We start from the raw sequence: 12,766 nt of genomic DNA on the forward strand, positions 1-12,766 counted from the left end.
CTAAAGATCATAAAATGGTATTGTAATGTCAACTGCACGTGCCACTCTGAAATCCAGTATTAGCCCAAAGGTTTTTCTTGATATTAACCCTGTATTAATGGAAGACAATTGCTGGCTTTCTCACATATCAGCAGTCTCAAAGGCTGGGGAGGCACACAGAATTAGGAAAGCTGTGAGAAACAATGGACAGGCTGTATCATGCATAGACAGTGCAGGGGAAGAAATGATGACACAAAGGAAAAGGCTAAGGAACTTTAAACATGATCTCACAGTCCTTAACTCGACTGTGAGTTTCTCAAGGGCAGAGACCAAGTCTCATTCATTTTATGTTCCTTACTCCTTATACTTAGCAACATTCAGTAAATGTTATGTAAAACAAAAAAGAGGTATTAAGCTAAAAACTGAACAATTACTTCCATTTATTGAGCAGCACTTACCACGTGCCACATACTATACTTTAGATATTATGTGTAATGTTTAAAAAAATAAGATTTACCTGTTTGCTGACCTGCCATGTATGGTGCTGCTGAAGTGTGTTAACAGTGGTGATACTGATGACTATTAGGAAGACTCATTATAGGTTACTAAGGTTACAACAGAATCTTGAACACCTTGAATAGGAGGGGCCTGTATAGATGGAGAGAGATCAAGGTAACCAATGTAATACATATTACAGAACTGGCTAAGACCCTTCAGAGGGTATAAATGTGACTCTTAAGGAGTTCCAAAGTGAAAAACTACTCTTTCGAACATTAAGTTATCACTGGCCAAAGTCTCAGACCCAAAAAAACTCAGGTACAAACCCCATCCCACCTCACCACTGATGATCCCACACAGACCTAAAGTGTCCAGACACATTTTGTTAAACGGCCATTATTTTCACTACCCTGACTGTCCACCTCTGAGGTGTTGAAGGAGTTAAGTGAAATAGTAGATTAAATAAATCACCATCTACCGATAACCTACCATGTACTAACACCTTACATTTTCTCTTTAATTCTAATAACCATATGAATAAGGTATTTCCCCAGATCATAACTGATACAGGTTAACTTGCCCAAACTGACAGACCTAGTAAGTGGCCAGGTCCCAAATCCGGAACTGCCTGGGCTCCATGATCGTCCCATGATTATCAAGGCTTCTCAAACCTTTCCACCTAAACTCTAATAAAAAGTTAGAGAAGAATGAAGAGGCAGGCTAGGGAGGTTAAGTGGAAAGAGAAAAGTGGAGCTTGATAGAAAGTTCCAAGCTACCCTTGGCAAAAACAGAATTTCTTTTGACTTCACCTTTTATCTTAATCCCATTAGCTGATTCCAGGTCTGGGGCAGAAATGCACAAGAATGAGCCTGGAAACATCTTGACATATCAGATAGCAAGGAAGCTCTATCAAAGACTACTAGAGAGCATGTCACTAAGAATCAAGAGCCAACTTTAAGAGAGTCCCACTAGTCACAAGTGGGACAATTTGAACTTTGCTAAGGATCAGAACTGCAATGTATTGAAACCCATCAAATGTTTACATCTATGGATGCATAGTTATATATACACTTATATGTGTAACCTTTTGAAGATGACAGGAAACCAATTCATCATCTTGAAAGCAATGTTTAAAAAAAATTGAGTATTTATCCTGCTGTTCCTACATAAACTATATTGCTGAGTAACCAAATAAAACATGAGGGAAAACATAAAATTCCAGCTAACAAATGAAAACAAAATGATAGCATTAGAACGTCACCATTTTGTAGCCCCCCCCAACAAATTAATGGATCCAAAAAATTCAAGTCATCATAACATAATCAATGTTGTAAATGAACACCTTCCCCCTACCCCCCAATGTGTTTGCCAAAGGGAATGAACCTGAAATTTATCAAGCCTCTAGATCCAGCTGCCAATTTGCAGGAAATAGAGAAGTATCACCTGGGAACTTATCAGAAATGCAAAATCTGGGGCCCCTCCTAGATCTACAGAATCAGAAACTCTGGGAGTGGGGACCAGCAATCTGTCTTAGGAAGCCTTCTAGGTGATTCTGATGTTCCCTAAAGTTTCAGAACCATTGTTCTAAGCACTTTATATGCATTAATTTAGCTAAACTTCTTCGGAACCCTACAAGGCAGGCAGTACTATCATCATTTTACAGATGAAGGACTGTGTGGCACAAAGCGGTTAAGTCATTTGCACAACATGGCGCACCTGGTAAGAAATGGGAGTCAGAACTTGAACTCTGTGAATCTAGCTCCAGAGTTCATGTTGTTAATCGCTGTGCTGAAAGGTCTTTCCACCTATAAGAACTCAATTGTCAGAATGCTGTAATAAAGAATAGTGGAAGTTTGAAAAAAAAAAAAAAAGGAAAAAAAGCAAAGACCAGGAGAAATACGCCTCACTATAAAATAGACAGGCATATAAGGAAATAATCATAGCAAATAATGTATCCAAAGTAATTTTCCAAAATCATTCCAAAACATAAACAGCCTCCAAATGCAATATACCCAAGCACTGCTGGGGCAATTATCTCTGATATCTAATCACAAGGACCTAAAACCTGGGTTGTGCTAAAGGTGGTACATAAATTCATGACAGTATCTTCAGATTCACCAATCTTTTACATCTAAATGGTTATAGTGAAAGGTCATTCCAGAATAATTCATCTCCCTACTTTTAGTCACCATTTACTTAATGACTACTGAAAGGGAAAACTGCTGTCTTTCAATACCTAAGATTACACAATCAGAATCTCAAGAGTTGAAGAATTTTAACATTCATCTAGTTCGATCAGCAGTCCAGACTGAATCAGATCTACAATCCCAATCTTCACGTAATGGTACATTCATAATAAATTAAAACATTCCAACTTTCTGTAAAACCACATTATGGGATCACTCTATGCCACCAACTATAATTTTTAAAGCCAAATGACTAAAAACTTTTAAAGAGAACTTAAAAATTGAAAATGCTCAGGTTAACAGCCCAAACAAAACCTACAGTTGTTTTACTCATAGAGCCACTTCTTCACTACCTATAAGGATTTCTATATCCAGAAGACCAAGCTGTTCAGCAAGTACATCCAGTTTTAACAACTCAACACCTATGACACATCAAACGACTTAAAAGTTGAATTATTCCTGACATTAACATATATAAACATCTAGTAACCAGTCATTGAGGAAACAATAATACAGCAAAACACCAAAAGCCCAAGTATTTATATCAACCTTATAGATAGTGAGATCATTGTAAAGCAGTCTAAAATGGTTACAACTACACAACAATCAACAACTTAATCTTACTCCAGAAGAGGTAACATGGAATGTGAAGGACAAATATTTTCAAAGCAACTAAGTTTGGCATTTCAATAACACTTTGAACTCATGGTTGAAAACACACAACAGAAGAAAAAAAAAAAAACACCAACAGCATTTCCATTGTAAATCTGCAGCTAAGAATTGTGGGAAAAACTCAAATACTAGAATGCCTACCGTGTGCAAAAACTCTATGAACAATTTAATTATCCTAGTTTCACAAATTTAGGATTAAGTGATTTCGTCCAAACTTCCTAACTACAGAAAACTCAGGGCTAAGTATCTAATCACTATATCCAATGTGCCTCAAATTATTTTTGTTGAATTCACGAATTTACCGCAACTCCCAAGAAATCACTTCATATTTAATCAATTTTCAACCAGTGATTTATTTCTCCATTAATGAACAAATAATTGAAAAGTCCTGAATTCATGATCCATAGCACTTGGTTGATTCACAATCATATTTCATCTAAATACTTCAAAAACTTTCACTTGTTACTTCTACCCTCCCTGCCCCTTGAAATTACTCTCATTTTAAAGGCAGGCACAACTGTGGCCTTGCTCTGCCCGTTTGTGCCTAAGTCAAAGGCTGACTAGAGCCTAATGGGTCCAATTTCCATTCTCAGGTTTTGGCCATGGAAGGGACACAGAGTAGATCCCAGAATGGGCAATGCTGCACAAGGAAAGAAATGAACAGTTTAAAGGAATTTATGCTAAGGAAACATAAATTTCAGATGAAAGGAAATGAAAAATCACAGTAGGAAAACTAAGGTTGTGTATAATAGCTGAAAATCAAGATGTAAGTAGAAGCTCTCAAAAACTGTTTTAGTATTGCCATTTCAAGAACTGTGTGACAGCCACGAACTCATTATTAGGTCTTAATAGCTTAGAAGTTATGGGTCAGAACGGCTGAGATACTAAAATCAAAAGAATAAAAAGCAACATTATAAAGTAGTATAAAAATAACTAAATCACCTAAGGAAATTGAAACCATGCATGAAAAACCCCAAAGGCACAATCAGGTCATTAGGAAACACTAGCTTCTTCCACCAGGAGGCCTACTTTTCATGTGGAGCAATAAGCAAGGCCAAGACATGGAACTGAAGTCAGGTATCAAATCAGACTTTGCCACAGAAAAAGGAATCCATGACTAGTTATTTTAGGATAGTGCCTAGGACAGCACTATCAACTCCAACTGGGATACAGGAGATTATAGCCATTGTTCCATTATAATGGGTCGTCCAGGGTCTTTAATTTAGCAAGAACGGGTTAGACAACACTACTGGGCTGTAATCCCCAAATATGGGGGGCGGGAAACTATATATAGGACAATTTCTTCAACAAACAAATTGGAAGAAAAAAAAACAAAAAAGACGCAATCTGCAGATTAAAATAGATTTAAGGGCTGTATCAATGCTTTGCAATAAATGTGCTTTCTCAGGATCCTGATTCAAACTGTAAAAGAAAAAAAACAAAGCTTAAAAAAAATCAGAGAAATCTGAACATTTTATATTTGATATTTTTAAATATGTTAATTTTTTCAGTTGTGATAATAGTTTTGATCTTATATTTAAAGAGCCTTTGCCTTTTAGAAATACAAACAAGTATTTTACAAATAAGTATGAGAGGGATTTATTTCAAAATAATCCATTGACGGGGGCAGTGGTTAGAAGTATAGATGAAACAGGCTGGGCATGGTGGCTCACGCCTGTAATCCCAACACTTTGGGAGGCCAAGAAGGGAGGAAGGCTTGAGCCCAGGAGCTTGTGACCAGCCTGGGCAACACAGTGAAACCCCATCTCAATTTAAAAAAATTAAAAAAAAAACAGAAGTATAGATGAAGTAGAATGTGCAAGCTGATAGTATTAGAGCTGGTGATGGGTAAGCGGGGGGATTACTACACTATTCAATTTTCGCATGTTTGAAGTTTTTCATAACTCTTTAATAAGAATTGGTTAGACAGAATGCCTTGCAATTTTATTTTTTGAATGATGCCTAGGGTGATTTAAAAAATCATATACAGACATCATTCATTTAAACAATTCCCTTTAATGCAGTAATGAGCTCCACTTTAACAAAAGAAGCAACCAGTACCACATCAGATCCAGAAAATGGAAGAAACCAAAGTAGCTCAATTACAGAATGGGAATACATCCACCCCTACTATCTCCATTCCAGGAAGTAAAATACAAATACTTCCCACAGAGATTTACAAAAACTAACCTAAAATCACAGCCAATCATACTCATCCTGGTGGGAAATTCCCCACACTGCTCCAACAGCTTCCCGAACCTTCCTGACCAAGTTGGCCTGCTGGTTTCTCTGGATCACTAACCCACTCAGGTCAGGCTACTGGAGGACCTACAAAAAATAAGTTGGGGGAGAGGAGTGAGATACACAACACATTTATTAGTATGTGTGAGGAGGGTTAACCATTCTATTATGTTCAAACATAGCCAGTTATTATTTCTAAAGCAATAGTCCTTACATATCTATTTGCATTTTTTAGTACCTGCTTTGAGAAGTAACTGAAGAATTCAGAACCAACAACTGTAATACTTCTAACACTTAGACAACATTCCTGCAAACAACTCAGTTCAACCCAAATGAAATTACAGAAGTCACTTTATTTTTTAGACAAGTTTATACCCTCAATATAAACTAACACTAAGGATATATTTGCTTTATTGTATCTGTGAAAAAAAAAAACTGTACATATAAAAATTATTCTTCACCTTCATACATGCTTTTTGGCCATACTGGGAGACAAACGATAAACATCCTGGCAACTCAGGTTGAACTTTGCCATTGAACCTTAGACAAAGTTTTTATTTGGTATTGTCACTCCTTCCTCTCTTCTCAGAGATCTACCTAGAATAAATTAAACTTTTAGGTCACACCTAGATTATCATTCCCAGATTTATTCTAATGCTCAATAAGGGTCAAATTGAAATTGAGGTTTAGTAAATTTGTGATCACTGCTTAACCCACTGTAAAATGCACCAATGAAAATCTCAAAACAGAAAGTGATCTCCTGCCCTCCAATGAAAATGGGAGAAATTTTATTACCCACAAAGCACTTCAAATTAAATAAAGCAGACCCTGAAGTTCAAAACTACAGCCCACATACAGCTAATTGTGGGACGGTTACCTCCTGCAAATTTTAAATCCTAGTAAACTTTTCACCACCATGTTTCTACTTCAATTCCCATCACCCAGCCGAAGTAAAACAATGGGGATAGTTGTGCTTGTATTAAAGGGTTGTTGCTAGAATTAGTTAAAAAAAAAAAATTGTAAAATGTTACACTTTAATATTGGTCTAATCAATATATTAACAGTAAGGAAGCCTGTAATCTCATCACTTTGGGAGGCTGAGGCAGGCGGATCACGTCAGAAGAACGCCAAGGTCACCGCCAACGCGGTGAAACCCCATCTTCACTAAAAATACAAAATTAGCTGGGCATGGTGGCACACGCCTGTAGTCCCAGCTACTCTGGAGGCTGAGGCAGGAGAATCACTTGAACCCAGGAGGCGGAGGTTGCAGTGAGCTGAGATCGCGCCACTGCACTCCAGCCTGCTGAGAGCAAGACTCCATCTTAAAAAAAAAAAAAAAAAGGAAAACTTTATCCAAATCAAATATAGTCACATCTGTTTAATAAGTACATTAGAAAATATAAAATGGCAGTAACACAACAGGAAATAGTGTATTCAAGAGCCAGCAGTAATTCGCCATGGAAAAGAAGCTTGGTATTCCAAATGATCTTTCTCTCTTAGATAGGAATTATCCTGCTCAGGTAAGAAGATGCCAAACAGCAGATCCCCACACTGATCTGAGGAACCAAACGAGGGAGGGGAAAAGTAGCATGAATACTTGAAAACTAGCTAACAGAAGTTCCTTTTACCACTGTGAAATGCATGGCACCAAATTACTTTTGTAGAGTGAATGACAGGACGGACTGCCTTTGGAGGAGTGGAAGAAATGAGTAGGCAGGGCATGAGGCACCCCTTCCAAAAGGTAGAACACTTGGGTGTGGTTCTTGACAGGAACATTATGGCTGGTGGTCATTACAGGATAGTGATTACGCACTGAAATTCCTAGACCATTAGAAGGAAACAGAGTGGGAATCACGTTCAAACATCATGAACCATTGGAGATAAAAAGTTTGGCCTACGAGGAAAAAAATATAAAAGTTATAGATCTGGCCTAGAAATATACCAAGAATGTACAGTTAAAGAAACAAAAATCTCTTATTCTTTCCCAGGTCATAAAAGTAGCATATGACACAGGTACATCTACCAATGTATTCTTACATCAAAAAGTAATCCTAATTTATTATGTGCCTACCATGAGTTAAGACATTTTACTTTTTTTTTTTTTTTTTAAAACTAATTCTAGCAACAACCCTCTAAGGTAAGCACAACTATCCCCATTATGTAGATGAATCTGAAATTTTGCCCAAGGTCACAAGGTTCAATGTGAACCCAAAACACACACTATAATTCCACCATACCAGGCCGCGCCTATGACTGGGGAATGTCGGTATCTCTTCAATCTATGCAACACTGGGGCTAAAACAATGCTGAACATGTAATCTACAAAGGAGAAAAAAATGATAGGAAATTAACTGCCTATAGTAACGGTGGCATGCGGGGGGAAGAGAAAATAAAGAACAGGGCAGATTGAGGGGCAGGACAATCAATGCTGTTTTCTAGTAAATGGAAGGGGTAAAATGTAGGGGAGCCTGAGAGGAGGGTTATCTTCCTTCTAGGGGATTCAGCTCCTGGAAAAGGAGTATGGGGAGTGGGGGATAGAAAGATTAAGAAGTGAGAAGCAGGTAAGAGGTACTCAGCAGCAAAAACAGATGTCCACAGACCAAGAGGCTCCTAGAAACTCAGAGCAAGGCAGGGAAAAGGGGCGGTTCCCAAGCTTGCAAGGGAAATGGAAGAGGGATGAAGACAGAAAGCGGGCTTACTGGAGGGTTATCCTCTACAGCCTTCTGAGGGGGAGGAATGAGGAAGGGAAGGCTAATGGCCGTAAACGAAAAGGCCACTTAAACTGCAATATCCAACCACCGACCCGTTCAAAGTTTCGCTTAACAGTGGTTTAGCAGCATGCAGAGCTAAGAAATCCGGATCAGAGTCATACAAACATGAAGACTTGAGGAAATGGAAGGCTACTATGGCTCCATCCACAAAGATGGAGTAAATGCAGTCAACAGGATAGGCTCTATTCAACGCCTGCGCCAAGGGGACCAATTGGAAGGGGGAGACGAGGCGGGCTAGGGGACTCAGGCTAACCTCGAATTTTAGAAGAACTGGGGAAGGAGTCACAGGGAAAACCTTTGACTCCCCCCTCCCTCAAATACGAACGTCAACTATCCACGTAGATGAAGATTAGATGGGACGATAGAATTAGGAGGGGTGTGGGGAGAGGAGGAGGAGTACGCCAGTGACACTACTGCTTGACCCCTAAGCCTTAGCTCTAAAACCGCGGGAGTTGGCGAAGATGACCCCACCTCGAGAAAAACCAGGATACTCATCCGGGTCGTCGGAGGTGCTGAGAACGGAGGCTGGCCGGCAGAAAAGGTAGGGGATAGGGGCCAGTCGTCGTTGGTTGCTCCTCTCTTTCCCACCGTTCAATTTAACCCCCAACCCCACTCCACAGCGAACTCCAGACTCCCCTCCCACCCTTCCCAATCCGCCCACTGCGGCGGCGACAACGGAGGCGCTGACCGATCGGTGGAGCAAAGGCGGACCCACACGCGGCCGAGGCCCGGGAAATGGTGTCGCCTCAACGGACTAGAAACGAGGTGGTCTTCGCCTCAGGTCTGGTTTACCGGCACCCCGGCGTTTCGCCAATCGTCACCTCCTTAACGCTGGGTATCTCAGAGGCGTCATAAAGGCAGATAGCCAACACCTCTGTGCTGGGTCCTGGCCGGACAGACATCAGCCTCCGCCGCCATCTTAACAGCAGGCGGACCGACCCTAGTCACTGCCCCCCCCCCCCACCCCTGAGCTACCTCAGCCACCGCCAACGAATCCCACGAGGACGTAACCCCGCTCCCGCGAGAATTCTCCGGCTTAGAACGGCACGAGCCGAAGACCTTGCCGCCGCCTCCGCGGCTACCGCAGTCAGTAGCCGAGCCACCGCCGCTTCTGCGCGATCCCGCGAGAGCCTCTACCGGACGGGAAAAGCCTGAGCCCAGCCCTTTCCAGACCCCTCCTCCCTCCCACCAAAGCCGAAGTAGCTACAGCTTCACCCTACGCGAAGCCAAAAGCAAATGACGCACAACCTAACGAAGCAGTGAGGGGCGGAGCCAACCTACCAGGGCCGGCTCCCGCATGCGTTGAGAACTATCGCGATATTACGGTTTAGCTCAGCGAGACCTTCTTAATTCACCGCAGGATGCCGCCCGCGCCTCGCCTTTAGGAAACATGAGCTATCGCGAGACCTGGTGCACACTCCTAAAAAGGAGAAAGGCGGGGCTTCGTGAAAATGACTGGGAGTTTTTCGGGGGAAGGGAGGAACCTCCCGTCCTGCAGGGATCTCGCCTACCACGAGGTTTCCGACCCACTGCGGAGCTGGCTGCCAAACCTCGCGATGACACAGCTCAGCGCCAAATCTCGGCCATGTCCTGAAAACTGCCTCCGCCCCCGATCTAGGTGTCTAGAGCCTAGTGCTTGAGGAAAATTTAAAAAGTCAACCTGTTTATTCTCACGCTTCCGGGCAAGGTTGTACCAATTAGCCAAACTCCATTCTGGAAGGGGAGCAAAGAGTCCCCCATTGTTACCTATCTCCAGGAATAACATTTTCCTGGACTAACATTTAAAAGACGTTCAATCTCACAGTAAGCACACAAATGCAAATGAAAACAATGACATAACATTTTTTGCCCATTAGATACGGAAAAAAATTCTTAAACCTGTATTATCCAGACTCCTTCCCTCGCCGCACTGCAGGCTAACCTGAATCCATCTTAATCTAACTGAAGGCCGTATCATTAGTTCTAGTTCCAAAGTCACCAATTTTAACTACTGAAGCTTTACCTTGGCATAACCAAAAAGATCCAATAAAGTGGTTTTCTCCAAACAAAGGAGTCTGCCCTCAAAGGAATATTCAAGCTTCGGGGATGGGGGGGGAATGCCTGAATATGGCAGTTTTTCCACGTCTAGCCAACAGTGTTTCTCCAACAAATCTTGGGATCCAATCTGGCTCGATTTGTGGGCTTTTCCATTCTAATGCATTGTTCTGTCCGTTCTAATTTAAATAGTTCCTTTAGAGTACATTTTAGTAGCCAGTAGTACAAATATCCCTATTTAAAAGTTACGTTTTAAAATATTTTTTCAGTTATTCTTAGCCATTTTTCCCCCGGATGAACTTTAGAATCATAGTAAGTTCCAAAAAAACTTGGTATATTTATTGAAATTGCATCAACTGTATAAACCAATATAGGAAAAATGGACATCACTACAATATTGAGCCTTCTTATTCAGAAGCATAGTATTCCTTCTCCTTTAATGCAGATGTTCTTTTACGGTATTCGTCAATAAAGTTTTATAGTTTACTTCCAGGTATTTTTATTCGTTTCTCTTGCAAACAGGTTTATTATTAAAATTTCAAAATGCTTATTGCTTATAAATAGGAAAGCTGCCTATCTAAACTATTGATATTTGCCTATTTACAAACAAAAATATGATCAATTTCACCAGTTATCAGGGAAATGCAAATGAAAACAATGACATACGATTTTTTGCCCTTTAAATTGGCTAAAATTACAAAGATTGATAATACGTGTTGGCATAACTGTGGAAAAATAGGCACTCTCGCACAACATTAAAGAGTGTAAATTAGTACAGGCTTTTGGGAAGGCAATTTGGACAAATGTATCAAAATTCAAAATGCATATACACCCTGACCCAGCGATTACTCTTCTAAGAATTTCTCCTACAGAAATACTCATACATGGCATGATACATATACACAAACCCATTCATTATGGCATTGCTTGTAATAGTCCCCTCCCTCCCCCAACAGAGAAGCTAATGTATATCAATCGGGAAATGGTTAAACTGTAGTACAATCATACAATGCAGCTGTTTAAAACCCGACATAAATTTGGATTCCCGGATATAAGAAGATCTACAAGACATAGTCTTAGATTTTTAAACAAGCAATTAATCGAAATGAATGTGTGTGAGTATGTGTAGTACCATTTAGATACCAAAACATATATATGCAACGCCTAGTAGTTACCCGCGAAGCCTGCCTGCCCGCCCCTCACCTTCCCTCTCCTCTGAGGCTGCCTTCCTCAAACCAGTGAGAAACGCTGAAGGCCCGGCCTCTACTCCCTCTTTAGGGCCACTTGGCCATGGCTAATGCCGGTACCTCGCATCCCCTGTCAGTCGCTCTCTCGCCGCGCCGCCGGCCGCTGCCCGGCTGCCCCCGAAGATGCGGCTAGCTCTTCGCTGGCGCCGGCCGAGGCCTGGGGGAGGGGAGAGGAGGCGGGGTTCAGGGAGGGTTGGGGCAGGCCGCCCTGCCCCTCCAGCAGCCTTTCCCGCAGGCTCCCCAAGGCCGCCACCTCCGCGCCTTCGCGCAGGGTCCCGTGGGAACTCCCCCCCGCACCTCGCCACTGCCACCCGCGAGAAGCCGAGAACGGCCGCGCGTACAAAGCTCGCTCCCCAGCCCAGGGATAGACACTCACCTCGGCCGCAATGGCTCCGCGGGGCCCGCAGGAGCGTGCGGGGTCCGCGGCCCTGCTCCAGCCCTGCTCCAGCCCTGCTCCAGCCCTGCTCCAACCCTGTTCCAGCCCTGCTCCAGCCCTGCTCCCCTCGCTAGCCCTCAGTCGAAAGCCTCCTCGCTCCGGCTCAGCTCAAACTCGATTTGGGGCTCCACCCACCGCACGCGAAGCCCCGCCCCTGCCCCTCGGGAGGGAGCTCCCTCCGCGGTGAAGCTGGGTCCCTTGCAGGGGACCGCGCCTGAGCTACCCGAGGCCCAGTAAACGCAACCATAGAGGATGATAGGGTCGCTAAGAATTGGGATTTGATTCGAGGCACGGTGGCAGCCGCGGAAGGGAACATGATTTGATCTGATTTACCTTTAAAAATTAACGACCTCGCCAGATGCCTTGTGAAGAATGGGGAGTGTGGGGCAAGAGGGCAAGCCTGGACCCAGAGCGGAGACGACGTGGGACGCCGACCACCCAGAGTTAACGCGAGCAAACCCTTAAAACACTTCAGGCACATAGTAAGCCCTCAATAAACATTCTCTTTTTCTCCTTTGATTATTTGGAACGGCAGCGCGATTGACAAGGATCCTGTAGAGGATCTGCATCTGTAAATACATGGGAATAAAAAGGACCCGGTAGGAGATCCCCTGTTAACCCTACTTAATTATTGTGGGCTGCGGACGACATTGGAGGGGCGAGGAACTTTGACTTGGAACTCTAGCTACTTCGATAAGGTTT

The 12,766-nt window shown here is 42.5% G+C and overlaps 1 protein-coding gene across 1 annotated transcript in view; it reads right to left on the reverse strand.

The window, feature by feature from the left end:
* The window catches only part of HUWE1 (HECT, UBA and WWE domain containing 1, E3 ubiquitin protein ligase), a 152,893-nt gene extending 140,736 nt beyond the window's left edge, over positions 1–12,157 (reverse strand). Inside the window, exons 1-3 of the mRNA XM_011946573.1 lie at positions 12,005–12,157; positions 11,689–11,785; positions 5,526–5,663 (exon numbers count right to left, since the gene is read on the reverse strand). The gene's annotated coding sequence lies outside the window, so the exon portion shown is untranslated. The remainder of the gene's footprint in view (positions 1–5,525; positions 5,664–11,688; positions 11,786–12,004) is intronic.
* Between the last annotated feature and the right edge of the window lie 609 nt (positions 12,158–12,766).

Source organism: Colobus angolensis, unplaced genomic scaffold, assembly GCF_000951035.1.
Source record: "Colobus angolensis palliatus isolate OR3802 unplaced genomic scaffold, Cang.pa_1.0 Scaffold250, whole genome shotgun sequence".
Classification (NCBI taxonomy): Eukaryota; Metazoa; Chordata; class Mammalia; order Primates; family Cercopithecidae; genus Colobus; species Colobus angolensis.